The sequence below is a fragment of the Portunus trituberculatus genome, chromosome 16, assembly GCF_017591435.1.
Source record: "Portunus trituberculatus isolate SZX2019 chromosome 16, ASM1759143v1, whole genome shotgun sequence".
Classification (NCBI taxonomy): Eukaryota; Metazoa; Arthropoda; class Malacostraca; order Decapoda; family Portunidae; genus Portunus; species Portunus trituberculatus.
In genome coordinates, this window is record NC_059270.1 from 10,166,834 (window position 1) to 10,183,360 (window position 16,527).

Consider the following 16,527-nt stretch of genomic DNA (forward strand, 5'->3'; position numbering starts at 1 on the left):
GCGGTGCAGCACTGGTCTCTGATACTAGGAACCTGCAATTCTCAACTTTCTGGATCTTGCAAGATTCAGAAGAAAAGAGCTGTTGTCGTTCCTGGTACCAGACCCATGAGGACCAACACAGCACATAGCTGGCTCTCTCAGTGCCCGTGACAGTATTAAAGTCGCCTGAGACAATAACTGCATCATGACAGGAACACTGGTCTAGTACCGAGTCAAGTTTGGCATAGAGCACCTCCTTCTCTTTAGTTTCACACCTCTCAGTAGGAGCATATACTGCAACAACAGACATGAAGCCTAAACTATGCTTCTGCCTTAGTTGCATTATATGCTCATCAACTGGAGTAACCTCTACAACAGATGACTGCAGTCTGTTGGAGATGCCTATGGCTACCCCCCTTGCCATACTAATAGTATGAGCTCGGAGGATGATCCTCTTGAGAGGCTCAAAATGTCACAGGAGCCCACACGAAGAACCCTTTGAAGGTTTGCCCCAGGAATGTTCCAATGGTTGCAACCCTGACAGCACCCCCAAAGCTGAAAATAGGGAGAAGGGGATCCTCCTGTCCCTATCAGGATATAGGGATCTTGCAAGCTTTCCCCCTGCATCCATCATATGGGTAGGCAAACTCCTCTGTGGTACCTTGGCACGCAAGAGGTTGCAAGCCCCAGCCCAACCAACTAGGTCAACCTTAGGCAGGGACACTGATATCCCTGAGTGGAGACAGATATTGGGTAAGCTTGGAGGAAACCCACTATGTGCATCCAGTATGGCCACTCACATTCAATAACTTGTTTGTCCTTGCCTCTAAAATGTTAGTCATCCTGCCGCTACTCTCTACCCTCCCAGTGAATGGCATGCAGTGTCTGTACCCTTACACACGAGCGACTCTGTGGCACCACATTGTGGTAGGGATGTAGCTCTCACGAGTTTCCATTATTTAGGAGTTGTCCTGCACACATGAGCGTCCGTGGCAAGCAAATGTGGTGAGCTGTCACTCATCCCTGCCACAGCATAGCGCAACTTTGTGTTGAGGATTCGCACACACGAGCAACTGTGGATGAGCGACAGACAAACAAGTGACTGCTACGGGCAGTAAGTCACATACTAAACGTGGCACCACAAAGTCACACTTGTGCTCCTGGCCTTAGCCTTAGGCTGGTTGCACACACGTCACTTTTTTGTGGTCAGCGGCCACTACCATAAATGATCCAAATAAAACACAACGCACACATTTCTATACCTGCATACACACAGACCACTTTCTTGTGTTGACCACAAAATAGTGGTGAGTAGTGGCAGGTCGTTCCATTTTCCTGACCACAGTAGCTAGCGATAAAAACGTTTATTTCCAGTGGCAGCATGCACATAAGCTACTTTTAGTTGCCACCATCTTGTCGCCCGCATCACAGTCAACTTATTCCTTCCATGAGTGAAGAGGGTGGAAGACATGTTTGAGTTGTTTGACTGTTGTTAAGCATTGATTGCAGAGGTTGAGAAACAGGACAGGACCCTATGATTTCCAGCTGTAGTCACCGACTGGAGTAATCTCTTTCACCTGGAGAAAGAAATGAGAAAATTAACAAAATATACTTTACTGAAAGAAAAACATTGTTATTGTTTATCAGTGTTTGTGAGTTTGTCTGTCTCTTTGTATGCTACAAACATGTGTGTTTGTATATGATTGTATGTGTTAACATGTATATATGTAAGTAAAGTAAGTGTGTGTGCGTGTGTTTGTGTGTGTAATAATAACAAATATAGTATATTTCTTTCTCATATATGATGATACTGACCTCATCAGTGGCTGTTACTGAATGGCTCTTTTGCAAGGTGCACCTACTCACCACTTTTCATGGTTATCAATTTTTGTTGCGGTCACTCTTCGTTGCGACCACTGACCACAAAAAAGCGTCTTGTGTGCACCCAGCCTTAAGCCCATCAACCGCTAATGAAAAAGATAAACATGGGCAACTCTACCATACACCAAGGGCTTGGAAATGACCACATAATTTCACACTAAGGCCAGACAATAATGTACGAAAGTTTACTCCTACCCATAATGAGACTAATTTCTACACCAGTGTTGTCCAAACTGGTCCCTGGGAGTATGCAACATAGATCATAAGGCTGGGTGCACACAAGCCAGTTTTTTATGGTAAATGGCCACAACAAAAAGTGGCAGCCACAAAATATGGTCGCCACGAAAAGTGGTGAGTAGGTGCACCTTACACACAATCCATTCGGCAACAGGCACTGATGAGGGCAGTCATCATATAATAAGAAAGACATACTCGTATTAATATTTAAACGCACACATGCACACACTTACATATTATACACAAATACACACATTAACACATACAGTCATAGTGAGAAGTGGTGACAGCAACGAGTGTGCATAGCTTTAAAGAAAAATTGGATAAGTGTAGATATGAAAACGGGGCCACACCAGCGTAAAGCCCAGGCCCTATAAAAACTACAACTAGGTAAATACAACTAGATAAATAAACACACACACACACACACACACACACACACACACACGAGAGACACGGTAGAGGATGGACGCACTGGCGCCGTTCCGACAATCAGCTGATCTTCACTACATACCGGTTGTACAGTTTTTACAGTGGCCTGGGCAGGTAGTGTGGACTCATTTTTTTTTCATGCAATCAATTATTAAGGAATGATAAGTGAAAAAGAGATTCCATCAAAATACAGACAGGAATGATAAGTGAAAAAGAGATTCCATCAAAATACAGACATGAGATTAGAGAAGGAATGAAAGCTGATGATGACTATGCTGGTGTGGGTGAGCGTGTATTCGAAGACTTCGATACGACGACTACTTCACTACTAAAGTGAGTGTTAAATATTGAATATAAACTAGATAAATTGATAAAGGAGAAGATGGAAATAGAAAGGATAAAAAAAAGTGGAAGAAAACGAAGCTAGGCTAAGAGCGGAAAACGAAGAACTTAAAAAGGAAGTAGCTATCTACAAAAAGCAGATGGAAGAAGGACTTGGTAAAGCTGAGAAAGAAAAGGAGAAGCTGAAAGATCTAGTAAACACGGAAGAGGAAAGAGTACAGAACGTGATTAAAAAAGAAGTACAAGCATGGAGAGTCCAAGATAAGAAAGATAAGGCTGATTTTCAGGAGGTGATTCAAGAACAACTTAAAGAAAATATGACAAGCAAAATGATAGGAGTCCTCAAGACAAAAGAAAATTTAGTAAGAGAAATTGCAGAAAAAAAGTGTAGTCGTATTTGGAATAAAAAAAAAATATAAAATATAGACCAAAAAAGAGAAAAAAGAAATGAAATCAGTCAAAGACCTACTGAAGAATCTAAACGACGAAGATAGGCAAAACTTGGAAGAGGAAGTAGAAGAAATAAACAGAATGGGACCATATCAAGAAGGAAAAATGAGACCAATTAAAATACAACTAAAATCACAAGCAGCAACAGAAGAAATATTATATAGAACAACTAAACTTAGAGAAACGGAAGGTTGCAGGGATATCTATATAAAGAAAAATAAAATGAGGAAGAAAGGAAGAGATACAATGAACTGGCAGCAGCAGTAAGGGAAAAGAATAATGAAAGGTCAGAAGAGGAGAAGGCGGCATTTTTTTGGAGAATTCTAGGAGCTCTGAGCTCACTCCGTGATGGGAAAGACTGGCTGATCTCTCTCTCTCTCTCTCTCTCTCTCTCTCTCTCTCTCTCTCTCTCTCTCTCTCTCTCTCTCTCTCTCTCTCTCTCTCTCTCTCTCTCTCTCTCTCTCTCCATACCTGAACACCAACTCAGAGAGAAGTGCGGTGGTATTGAGAAGTCCATCATCCTCCTGTGCAGTGCTGTGAGGTGCTCTGTGTTCCTTTTGTGGTCTCTTGCCAGCATGACTTGGCGGTGGTGCCCAGGCAGGACAGCACACTCGTTCCCTTGGTTGAAATACAGCAAATGCTTTCCTTTTTGCAGTGTACCTGGGGTGATGGGAAGGGGTAAAAGTTATGAGGGAAATGTTTAGAGGGATGAATGAGATATACGTAAGGGGTGAATAAGAAAGAAATGAAGGATAAGAGATATAGGGAGGTGAGTAGGTAAGACTAAGAGCAATGAAGGACATTGATAAGAAAGAGGTAAAAATAAGAGGAGAATTAGGATAAAGCATGAGAAAAGGAGTTATAAATAGAAATAAAGTATGCTCTCTCCAAATTTCTATACAAAGTCTTATGTTTTTATTCAAATATTTACCCCTTTCTCTCAAAACTTTTCTCCATAAGAATACTTTTTGATAATCACACTCTCTCAGAACTCCAGTATATAATACCACACCTTCCCTAACAATCCTTAATTCTAATTCTACATGTATATGGGATAATAAAATACTTCAAATGGTTTTCCTCCTGCCTCTTCCTGTCACCTCAACTTGGTCTGAAGAATAACATGCTCCAGTGGAATTTTGATGACCTCAGGGACAAAGAAGACACTCATGGCTTGGCGCACCTCAGAGGAGTAGAGATTGAACCCTTCCCCGGCTTGCACCATGTCTGCCCGCCCAGTCCTCAGCTGGCTGTTGGAATTAGAGATCCAGTAATTTCATAGCACACTGAGGTTTGTTCTCTTGTATCTGGGTGGAGGTAAGGCAGGAGGGTTTAAAGGTGGTGTTACTGTTCTGGTTGAGTGAATGTATGTTTTTTTTTTTTAGTTATGTGTTGTTCTTGGGGAAGACTAAGTTGATTTGATGTAGCTGTGTGGAATTAAAGCAGGAAGTTTAAAAGAAGGTAAGGTGGGTTTAGTTGATGTCTGCTGGTGTTCTGGTTGAAAGAAGGTACGTTTTTGGGGGTTTGTTTTGTTTTGGGAAGAATTAAGTTGTTTTGGTGTTCTATTCAGGAGTGAAGGTAAGGAAGGAGGGTTTAAAGGGAGGTAAGGTTAGTTTGGTTGGTGTGTGTTATAGTTCTGGTTGAGAAAGGTTTTGTCTTTATTTATTTGTTTTGGTGTTCTATCTGGGAATAAAGGTGAGGCAAGAGGGTTTAAAGGAAAGTAAAGTTTGTTAAATGAAGTGTGTTACTGTTCTGGTTTGTTTTGTTTTGGGGAAGAATTCGGGTTTGTTTAGGTGTTGAAGTTGAGTGGGTGAAGTAGGACAGGTAAGTTTAGAGGAGGCAATCAAGTTGGCAATGGTGAAGGGAAGCAAAGTTATAATGAAATGCAGTGCTTTTGATAACAAAGATAGGAGTGAGATAAAATACAGTTGGAACAGAGCACATGAAATATCTGAGCTTGGAACAGAGCACATGAAATATCTGAGCTAACTAATACACCAAAGAAGGACTTTTGCTAAAGACAGCAAACTTAATATTTCACTTGGATAGTAACAAAACTAATATTTGTAAAATTTACAATTCAACTGCTGAACTGGGAGAACAATGTGCGAGAAAGAAACAGGTAAGAGGAAAACAAGATTATATCACAGAAAAAAAGAACCACAGTTCTTAAGTGTAGCAGTAGTAAAGAAGGTAAAAAGCAGAATAAGAGAGAGAGAGAGGAGAGAATGCTCATCCAATAAATAATAGAAGCTTGTCATAGTAAACCTTCATCATAAAACATGATATACGAGCATGTATACAAATATTTACAAGTATTTACAATCATTTCTCTACACAAGATACTACAGCATGCACTACCTTCTTGTAATAAAAAAAAAGTATTATTCTAAGCATGAGACCCACACAAATTAACAAACATACATACATACACTTACATATACCATAATTAACATTGGAATTATATACTACATACATATCATATTCTTATAATACAATTCCTTTCATGCTATGTTATACCCTTTTTGTCTTGCTAGTTTAATTTCCTGTTACTTTAATTTCCTGTGACAATAACAATGACATTTACTCATCACATTCATCATTGCTAAGTCTTTTCATCCAGTCATCTTTATTTCCTATTCACATTGAGAAATTGTCTATCCATCTATTAACTAATGTGAGATCGCCAGGCTGATATACAGATAGATCATTTTTGTCACCATGAACAGGATATAATGAAGTTAAGGGGAGTAGCAAAACCCATTCATATTAACTATCTATTTTTTCCTCCTGGATTTCAATATTAAAGACATTAATTTCGTTACTCTCATCTCTATTGCTATACTAAGTAAAAATTTACCCTATTTTCTTAAGTATTAATCCTTTCTTATTAAATTTCAATGTCAAAAACTTTTTTATTTTATTTCTTACCTCTAGTCTTCTATTATTTTCATTCCCTTGTCTCTCTCTTTCTCTATTTAACCATCCATTATCTTCACATGCATGTGGACACTTATGTCCACATGCATGTGAAGATCTTAGGTTTCAATAGAATTTCCACATTTCCTAACTAGCTTCTATATTACAATTTCCTTTCATCACCTATCCCTCAGCATTCCATAAATTTCTTAAGTACACAATCATAACTGATCTTAATTTTCACTACAATACCAATTTACTACACAAACAAATTTGTACTTTCAATATCCATCATCAAACCATATTTCCAAAACTATCCACCTTTAGCTATTTACTCCTGAATTTATCCAAGTCCAGAAACATCACTTGGTCTTAATTTTCACTACAATGCCCACTAACTACACATACATACTAATACTTTCAATGTCCCTCATCAAACAACATTTCTCTCACCATCCACCTCTTACTCCACATATTTTCAAGGTAAATAAGCATAATCTTAATTTTCACTACAATTCCTACTTATTACATATATACACTTATTCTTTCAATGTTCCTCATCAAACTACAACATTTCCTGAACCATGCACCTATTACTCCCATACTTTCATAGATATACAAAAACGAGTCTTAATTTTCACTACAATGCCCACTTCCTTTCAATATCTCTCCTCCTCCTCTCTTAACCTGCTTACCCTTGGCTTTTGATCCTGTGACTCCACCAGCATGCTGACAAACATCACAAGGTCATCACAGGTGTTAGCCTGAGGAGATGTTGCATGCAAGCCTAGTGTCTCCCTCAAATATTCTATCACCTACTCCATCGCCTCCTGCAGCTTCAAGAAAAACTGCAATGTCCTGGAAAAAATTGTAGGGGTTTCAGTGCATGATATGGTGTAAAATGATAGGTATTATCAATTAATGAGGTGATTTGAAGGTTCTAGCAGAGATTATACACAAAGAAAAACTTCATATAGGTGGTATTGATTGATGTAAAGTGATAACTAGGTGGTCCAGGGATTTCTTGAATTATGCTTTCCTGAAGGGATCGTATAATGTATAAATCACACAGAGTGAACATGGTTACTAAGCTAATCTGTATACTAACAATGAACTTAAAGCAGACAACATGGTGGTGGTACACATTGAGAACACTTGGTGACACCTAGTGTTCACATCAGGGAACTAAACCAGCCACACAACTTGATTTTTTTGACATGTTATTCCAAATAATCTGTGTACCTAGTATGAAAAATTTACTAGGTTTTTTCTTACCTCATGTTATTTCAAAATCACATTCTAAATATATATTTTGTTATGCAAGAGGGAGACTAGCCAAGAGCAAAAAAAAAAAGATAAAAAAGGCACACTTAAAATACTAAATAGAAATAGAAAAATCTTTGTATAGAGAAAAAAAGAAGTGATGGTAAGTGAAAACATCATAGTAACTAAGTGAAGAAGAGTAATAACCAAGGTGATTCACAAAAAATTATAAAAGCTAGAAAAATTGTAAATGTAGCTAATAAAGATAAAAAAAAAAAAAAAGTGACAACAATAGCAACACATATAGCTAGTCCCTAACCTCTCATCCACTGTAAACGACCTATTCTCCAGGCCATCCACACTGACACAGAGCGAGTCATACACTCACCTGTCTGTGACCTAGCAGCTGGCAGCCAGTGAAGAAGGTCACTGTAAGGGACTGCAGCAGGGACAGGTCATGCCCTCCAATCCTCCTGCTGACCCCATCTTTGCTGAGGTGGAGGCACAGCAGGTGGAGGGGCAGTACTGAGGGAATTGGGTGGGGGCAGTGGATGGTGAAGCACACACTCGCTGGTCTTGTCTATGTGTTCCCCTTTCCTCTGTATGAGAAATGCCTATTTTGTTCATTGTGTGGAAGTAGAATGTGGAATATGGACTAAACAAAAAATATTAGGGATTTGAAATGTAATAAGTCAATTGATGTATAAAGTTTGTCACGTGAAGCATAAGCTAATTTAATGTAATTGATTATATCATAACTTAACCTGAATAAATTAAACCAAACACAGACATGCAAACACTGAAATGGTAAATAAACCACATACACACACACACAGCTTATATATATATATATATATATATATATATATATATATATATATATATATATATATATATATATATATATATATATATACCATATTTTATGGCTTACAAGACACACTTTTTTTCCTGAAAAATACCCTGAAAAATACTAGTGCATCTTCCAAGATGAATGTTGTATTGTAAGGCAGCATCCAACCTCAAGTGAGCTTGGACACTTGACAGATAGTGACTTGGATTTGTATGTTGAGTCATTACATTATGATGTTAGCTTAAGTACCATTTAATTTGGCATTTTATATTATGTAAACTCAGTACTTAGGTGTTACAAGTATTTACAATACCATAATCCTTCCTGTAGTCTACTCAGCGTGTGGAGAAAACGGGCCACTCCCTCGTCTCATTGCAACACACACATACATGCACACGAACGCACACACATCATGCCAGGTGCCTTTATACCTTTATTAATAGAACATCCAAATGGCTTACTCACTCAAGCAAGAGTCAAAACCCCACTTGTGAATTGTATTCACATTGATAAAGCCTATAAAGCACAACTGCAAAATAAAATAAATACAAACTGCAGCACTGACGCGTTTGGTTTCAGCGATCGAACAAGTGATTCCGTAATGTAAACAACAGGTCCAAAACATGCCAACGCCCACCACTAAAACAAGAAGAGATGGACTGTTTAACTGTGTATATGTATTTACCTATGGTGTTTTTATTTACATGGTTTTAAATTTGTGGTGAGTACTCCAGCAAATTTGTAATGAGTGGTGAAACAATAGTGTCTTGCAGACTTCTTTTTGTGTTCAGTGGTCGGGTATATGGTGAATGCGTTCTTGTATGAGAAGGACTTTTTTTTCCTTAGAAATTTCTTTCAAATATTAGGGTGAGTCTCCAAGATGCAGCGTCTTGCAAGCCGTAAAATACGGTATATATATACTCAACCCTCATAACAACGGACCTCCCATCAACGGATTTCGGAAACTACGGACAAATTCTGGAGTCCGGTTTAATCTACGGACGAATATTAAAATGCGCGCGATTGTCCGTTCCCGGCAAATTATTGTCTGATAGGTGGCGGGTCAGTCACGTCATCAGCTGTTGGCTGCCAAGTTTTATCTTCAGTCTGTGCTCATGTCATCTATTTCAGGTTATTTGTTGTACCTAATGCTTTGTAATACTGCTTGAATGATCTCTTAATGATTACACAGTATTTTACGTACATTTTATACAGTTTTTTACGTACTTTTGCAAAGAACGTACTTTTGCAATCTACGGACAGGGTCATGCATGCAATATATATATATATATATATATATATATATATATATATATATATATATATATATATATATATATATGCCACAGTCTTCCTCCTCTTCTTGTGGTTGTTTACATTAGTAGGGCACAGTAGGTCTTGTCAGATTTGTGGTGTCTATTAAGTCACATATCATGGGCATCCAATGAGAGCCCACCATGCCAGTAGTTTAGTAAGTGATGCATCAAGGCAAAACTAATCACAAACCTTTGTCTATAGATCCTACAATGAGAGCTTGCCATGCTAAGAATTACTTACATAGTTTTGCATTTGTTTCTCATGAGAGAGGGTGAAACACCTCAGCTTTTAACAGTTGGTAAGTTGCTCTCATCATGGATGTGTACTGCTCGGATTGTGAGTTCAGGCTTTTTTAAGTTCTATCATCGCTACACCAGAAAACACAAGAGTTCAACTGTGTGCATCATGAGTTGATTTTGCTTCCCAAATTGTAAGTAATACCAGATATTACCAGACATTTTTGTGATTTCCTTGAAAGGGTGCAGCACACAGCCTCCTGTTAGCTTATTAGGAGGGAGCAGCTGTGGTGAGCCTACATGCTGTTATTGGTGAGCATTATTGACAATGCTTTGCTACATTTTGTATATAGGTTAGGTTAAGCTTTGTTTAGGGTTTAGTTAGTAACCACGGGGGGTCCATGGGGCTCAGCCACCCTAGTTAGTCTAAAGGTGGGATCCAGTCCAGCCAGTCTACTGTAGAGAGAATCGTTGGCAAATATTTTGCAAAAAAATTTTGAGGGAGCTTCTTTATGAAATACTGGCATTTTTGCCTTACTTTTTTTTAATTGCCTAAAATGATCCCTTTTTATCTTTCCTCACCTAAACATCCCATTTTCTCTAATGGTCCCTAAGCTTGCTGTTCTTGGTGAGAGGATTGGTGATGATAGGAATGGAGGACTTGTTCTATGTAGATATTTCCTTTGCATAATCTAAATATATATATATATATATATATATATATATATATATATATATATATATATATATATATATATATATATATATATATATATATATATATATATATATATATATATATATATATATATATATATATATATATATATATATATATATATATATATATATATATATATATATATATATATATATATATATATATATATATATATATATATATAGTGATAAGTCTTGCAGGCATCAGCATGACCACTGAACAGATGTTTCTTTACCTAGGCAGGCGGTGGCATAGTGGATAAGGTGGTGAGCGTGGGATCGGGCAGACGTCCATGCGTAGGTTCGAATCCCACCACGTACAGCCTTAAAACACTTTGCCATTTGTTGAGTGGTTTAAAGTTACCTACATATCACCATGATACCCAGGTTCTAGGTGGTTACACTCAAGATGAGCTTGGGCGGTGATATGGGCCCTAATATGGGTACCACTATAAATAAAATTGCCTGCGCCACTAATGGGTGGAAGCTGAACAGCGCTTCCCATACACTCTTCAAGTGTGCCTACAGGTGCTATAGGCCTTACTGTAAAAAAAAAAAAAGCCCTCAAATGACTGTTTACAACCAGTCAAGAGCTGTAGTACCAGCTGTCCTCATACAACAAGCTCTACATAACTTGGGGTGATCCTAAACATTTCACGACGTACAATTACCACCGAACTACCATCCAACCACACTAGCAGTCTCCGTTACAAACCGGCGATTACACATACCCATCCGCCGTCGACAAGTAGCCACCCACCTCCGCTGTCAGCCAGCAAAGTCACACACCTTCACCCAAGGTAGCACCAGTAATCTCTAACCACACAAACAAAGCCACCTCAGCACAACTTACCGGATACGGAACACCATTTTACCAACTTTAAAGACAACAGACAAAAACACACAGCCAGTGTTTAAGAATGCTTGATCTTGATCTTGATCAAGATCAAGATGACTGTCAGATCTTGATCTTGATCTTGATACTAAAGGCGACTCGGAATCACTCCTGAGCCGGGCCTTTGGATCGACAGCTCCTGTAGACGACCGGCAGCTCCTGTAGACAAAAAAAAGGCGCACAGAAAAAAAAGGGAAAAAAAAAGAAAAAGGAAACAGGGTCCTTTGCTCTAACCATCTGTACATCTGGCACACCACATTCTTTCCAGAAACTCCTTCACCGCCTCAATCATCCTTTCATTCGTTTCTCTACTCAGTCCCAGCAGCACCACCATCCACTCCCTCCCCGTCTTTTTCACTCTTTCGTTTCTATTATGCCCTAACTCAGTCAACACCACTTGCATCATCTCATACCTGTCTCTGGCATACTTCACACACTCCAGCATCACATGCTCCACCGTCTCGTCCTCTCCCGAGTCACACACCTGGCACACTTTGCTGCACGACTCAGACCACCTGTAACTCCTTGCATTCACATCCATACACTGTGCCCTAGCTCTGAAGAGAAGATCACCACCCAGGCTTCCATCATACCACCTCTCATACATTGGGGCCTCTTTCACCTTGTACCATTCCAGAGTAGTCTTTCATTCCAGCCCATTCCTCCATTCATTCAGTCCCATACTCTTCACATCTCTGTCTATCTCACTCTTCCACTTTCTCACATCCCATTCTGTTCCAACTCTGCCTCCTCTTGTCACGACCCATTCCAGCTCATTCTGATTCACCCCAGCCATTCTCACTGCCCACCCAACCTGTAGACCATTCCTCTCTGTCATTCTCATACACCTTTTCCTCCATTTGCTTCCACTTTCACTCCACAGATACACCTTCCTTGCTATTCTTGCATCATCCATTCTCTCAAGCCTAATCTTGTACCTAAGTGTCGCTTTTATAAGTCTTTCCCTAAAAGAGCTCCATCCCATATCCCCTCTTAAGCCTTCTACTGCCATGTACCTCGGTGCATTCAGTACCAGCCTAGCTACTCTACACTGCCCCACTTCTAAGTTGTCAATTTCACTCTTGTTCAATGCAACAACATCCATACCATACATTATACTGGGGACAGCCACACTCTTCCACACTTCTCTCAGCACGTCATACTTACTTACTCTCATCCTTGCCGCGCTTCCTAAACGACCCACCCACTAGTTCACCAAGCTTATTTTTTCATTCTTTGACTTTTCACACCCATTTGGACTCATCCACATACCTAAGTACTTGTATTCTTGTGCCTGCTTCAACTCATTCTCTCCCAGCCTCCATACTGCATTACATTCGTCCTCCGACCTATTCACAATCATCACCTTACTCTTCTCACTACTAAACCTAACTCCAAAATCTCTTCCATACCCATCAACCACATCCAGCAAACTTTGCAGCTACTCTGCTGACTCACTCATAACCACTATGTCATCTGCATAAAGAAGCACACTCACTCCTGCATTCATCCTTCTCATTCTGGCTACTAACTCCTCTGTGTACAGGCTGAAAAGGGTTGGTGACAAAATACATCCTTGCCTAACTCCTCTCTCACTCCTCACCCATTCTGTTTCTATATCTCCAAAACAGTACTTAGCTCTGGTATCAACATACATGCTACGCACTATGTTGACTATCTTGGCACTCAACCCAATCTTTTCTAGGACTCTACCTAGCATTTCTCTATTCACCCTATCATAAGCTTTCTCTATATCCAGGAAACCCAAATACAATTTACTTCCATCCCTCTTTTTTTTTCTCAATCAATTCATTCAACCACAAACATGTTATCCTCAGCTCTCCTGTCTGCATGGAAGCCATTCTGCTCTTCACCTAATACTCCAGCTCTTTCAATCCACTTACACAATCTGGCATTCAACACCACACTGAACACTTTGCCTACTGTATTGACTAACGCGATCGGCCTGTAATTTTTCAACTCATTCTTACTCTTGTGTCCGCCCTTATGCAGCAGAGTCACCCTGCACTCATTCCACATTCTTGGCACTCTCTCCTCCTCCCACACCTGGTTAAAACGCTCACTCATCCTGTCAATCACATCACCACCTCCACTCTTATACAGCTCATATGGTATTTCATCCGGCCCTGCTGCCTTTTCATTCTTCTGCCTTTTCACACATTTCTCCACCTCCTCCCTACTGATCCTTTCATCCAGTTCATCTGCATTCTTTCTCTCCAGTGTCACACATCCTTCTCTCGCACCAAACACCTCACCTACACCACCCACTTCTTCTCAGAACTGTCTGATTGCCTCTCTCATTCCTTCCTTCTCTGTTACAACTTCACCATTCACCTTCAAACTTCACTGTATCGGCAGCGCCTGTAGGGAAAATAAGAAAAAACACAAACAACAAATAGGGCAATCACCATCTTTCACACCACTAGTTCCTGCATATAGCATGCCACATTCTCTCCAGGAACTCTTTTACAGGCTCAATCATCCTTTCATTCGTTTCCCCACAGAGTCCCAGCAGCACCACCATCCATTCCCTTCCTGTCATCTCCACTCTGTCATGCCCCATCTCCCTCAGTACCACTTGCATCATCTCATACCTGTCTCTGGCATACTTCACACACTCCAGCACCACATGCTCCACCGTCTCATCCTCTCCCACATCACACTGCGGGACTCAGACCATCTATAATTCCTTGCATTCACATCCATGCACTGTGCCCTAGCTCGGAAGAGAAGATCCCCACCCAGGCTTCCATCATACCACTTTTCATACATTGGGGCCTCTTTCTCTCAATACCATTCCAAGGTACTCTTTTGCTCAATCCTGTTCCTCCAGTCACTCAGTCCCACACCTTTCACTACTCTGTCTATCTCACTCCTCCACTTCCTTACACCCCATTCTCTACCCTCTCCATTTCTAACAATCTTACTCCAGTCATTCTCTAAGTGCCTTCCTTCTACCTGCTGAAAGGCCCAACTAGCTATTAGACCACTCTTCACCACCATCCTGACACACTTTTTCCCCCACTTGCTACTCCTGACATTCCACAGAAACACTTTTCTCACTATTCTAGCATCATTCATTCGCTCTAACCTAGCCTTATACCGTAGGGTCGCTTTTACATACCTTTCTCTAAAAGTGCTCCAACCCATGTCTCCCCTAAGAGCCTCTACTGCTGCATATCTAGCTGCATTAAGTGCCATTCTTGCAACTCTATTCTGCTCTATTTCTAACTTTTCTAGTTCACTCTCATTCCATGCAATCACATCCATACCATACATGATGCTCGGAACAGCCACACTCTTCCAAACTTCACGCAGCAAGTCATATTTACTCGCTTTCATCCTTGCTGCACTTCCTAGCTGACCTACCCACTGACTCACCATGCTTATCTTCTCATTCTTTGTCTTCACGCAGCCAACCGGACTCATCCACACCCCCAGGTACTTGTATTCATCTGTCTGTTGCATCTCGTTCTCACCTAGTCTCCACACTGAGTTCCTCTCATCCTCTGACCCATTCACAACCATTACCTTGCTCTTTTCACTGCTAAACTTCACTCCAAAGTCTTTTCCATACCCACTACATCAAACAAACTCTGAAGCTCTTCTGCCGACTCACTCATAACAACAACATCATCTGCATATAAGAGCACACATATCTTATCATTACCCACATTTACACCTGCATTCATTCTCCTTAATCTAGCAGTCAGTTCTTCTGTATATAAGCTAAAGCGGGTTGGTGATAATATGCAACCCTGCCTAACTCCTCTTTCACTCTTCACCCAGTCTGTCTCTACATCTAGTTTATACTTAGCTCTTGTATCCACATACATACTTCGCACTATGTTAACTATCTTTGCACTTAGCTCAATTTTTTCTAGCACTCTACCTAGCATTTCTCTGTTCACCCTATCATATGCTTTCTCTATGTCTAGAAAACCTAAGTATAATTTGCTACCATCTTTCTTCTTTCTCTCAATCAATTCATTCACCACAAACATATTGTTTTCAGCTCTCCTGTCCACACACAACCCATTCTGCTCTTCACCTAACACTCCACCTCTCTCAATCCATTTACACAATCTCTCATTCAAAACCGCACTGAACACTTTTCCTATTGTGTTAACTAACACAATCGGCCTGTAGTTTTTCAACTCATTCTTACTCTCGTACCCTCCCTTATGCAGCAAAGTCACCCTGCATTCATTCCACATTCTCGGCACTTTCTCCTCCTCCCACACCTGGTTAAACAACTCAGTCATCCTATCAATCACAACCTCTCCTCCATTTTTTAACAATTCATACGGTATCTCACCTGGCCCTGCTGCCTTCCCATTCTTCTGCTTCTTCACACATTTCTCCACCTCCTCCCTGCTAATCCTTTCATTCAACTCATCTGCATCCTTTCTTTCCAGTGACACACATCCTTCACCCACATCAAGGACCTCACCTACACCTCCAATCTCTTCCCAAAACTCTTTCATTGCCCTTCTCATTTCTTTCTTATCAGTCACCACTGTCCCATTCACCTTCAGGCTCTCCACATTCTCACTGTCAGGCATCCCCTCACCCCTCAGGAATCTGTACCATTCACGACCACCTACCACACCTTTCTCTCTAAGGAACTGAATCACACTTTTCTCACATGTAACTTTAGCATTCATTATCTTTCGCTTCATCACTCGCTGCTGACTCACATACGCTGTCCCTGCATTCAGGTACTCACTTTCAGCCTCCTCACTCTCATGTCTCCTCTTTCTTAACTATCTGCACACCCTATTCAGTCTCTTCCTTTCCTTCCTAGCATCTCTAATCTCATCATTTCACCACAGCCTACTTCTATGCTTTCTAGCACTTGTTCTTACATACCCTATTTGACTGGCTGCTGCGTTCTTCACATTCTCTACAAATCTGTCATTCAGCTCATCCACACCATTCAGGCTCTCATCCTCCCATCTTCTCTCGCTCAAGTCCACCTG

General features: G+C 40.3%; 1 long non-coding RNA gene across 1 annotated transcript; it reads right to left on the reverse strand.

The window, feature by feature from the left end:
• Nucleotides 1–3,790: 3,790 nt before the first annotated feature.
• Nucleotides 3,791–11,914, reverse strand: LOC123504562. Its single transcript, XR_006674870.1, has 5 exons — nucleotides 11,483–11,914; nucleotides 7,892–8,102; nucleotides 6,936–7,098; nucleotides 4,422–4,571; nucleotides 3,791–3,981 (listed from the first exon to the last, which is right to left on the reverse strand). It is a non-coding gene; the product is annotated as an uncharacterized LOC123504562 (long non-coding RNA).
• Nucleotides 11,915–16,527: the final 4,613 nt, after the last annotated feature.